Genomic DNA, 1,218 nt, shown 5'->3' with positions numbered 1-1,218 from the left:
GTACACCCCGATGTTTGGGCCCGAAGCCCGCACCCTGGTGAGTGGGCTGGCGGTGCCTGTCCTCAGGGCCCCTGGAGCCATGGGGCTGAGCAGAGTGGGGGAAGTGCTGTGATCCGGCAGGAAGGAGGGAGGCTGGGTGTAGATTTGTCGCCGTATCTCCTTCCCCCGTTTTAGTAAAGTCTCATTTTTTCCTGATAACGAAGGCAGTGTTTGTTGGGAAATTTCAAATTTAGATGATCATCCTTTAGTCATTAAAAGTTCTCCGGCGGAAGCTGCTCCTACCGACACTCAGCAGTCTGGCTGTGCATTGTTCTTGGGGCCCCCGGCCAGCCTGCCTGGGTGGCAGCGCAGGCCTGTCCTGCTGGTGACTTGGTGACCTGCCCGCACCTCCCTTGCAGGTCTTACGCCTCGCTCAGCTCATCACACAGGCCAAACACACAGCCAAGTCCATCTCAGACCAGTGTGCGGAGAGCCCGGCTGGCCACTCCTTCCTCTCATGGCTGGGCTTTAGCTCCATGGACACCAGCGGCTCCTACCCAGCCAACGACCTGGACGAGATGGGGCAAGACAGCGTCCGGAAGACAGATGAATGAATATCTGGAGAAGGCCCTGGAGTACCTGCGCCAGATATTCCAGGTACGACCTATGGGACCTGCCCCACGGCCATCAGGGTCCCCTTCCCCGAAAGATCCACTCCACCCAGCCTGTGCTCAGCCACCCAGCCTGTGCTCAGTCCCAGGCCCCACACATACGGACCCAGTGTTGTGGGCGGCAGGCCCACACCTCGAGCGTCATATCTGGGTCCCCTTGTTGGCGCTGTTTTAGGCTGGTGGGGTGAAGACTGGTCCCCTTCCTTCATCTTGATGCTGAGGGCAGAGACACTTCTCTCTGGCAGCTCAGCGAAGCACAGCTCAAGCAGTTCACGCTCGCCTTGGGCACCACCCAGGATGAGAATGGAAAAAAGCAGCTCCCCGACTGCATTGTGGGTGAGGATGGACTCATCCTCACGCCCCTGGGGCAGTACCAGGTGAGAGGCCCGTGTCTCAGAGGAGCATGGGCTGGGCCCTGCCCCATCCCTAGCTCCCTCCTCCCTCGTGAGCAGAGGCCATCAGGCTCCTCTGAGTTGTATGTGAGGCTGTGTTTTCTGAGCTGTCCCTATAGCCTGGCTTTGTAGATCATCAATGGGCTGCGAAGGTTTGAAATTGAGTACCAGGGGGA

General features: G+C 58.9%; 1 pseudogene; it reads left to right on the top strand.

Moving 5' to 3' along the window:
* The first annotated feature begins 6 nt into the window (after nt 1-6).
* Nucleotides 7-1,213, top strand: LOC113223373 (annotated as a pseudogene).
* The last annotated feature ends 5 nt before the right edge of the window (nt 1,214-1,218 follow it).

Source organism: Piliocolobus tephrosceles, unplaced genomic scaffold (assembly GCF_002776525.5).
Source record: "Piliocolobus tephrosceles isolate RC106 unplaced genomic scaffold, ASM277652v3 unscaffolded_41097, whole genome shotgun sequence".
Taxonomy (NCBI): domain Eukaryota; kingdom Metazoa; phylum Chordata; class Mammalia; order Primates; family Cercopithecidae; genus Piliocolobus; species Piliocolobus tephrosceles.
This window is presented reverse-complemented; position numbering and strand designations above follow the sequence as displayed.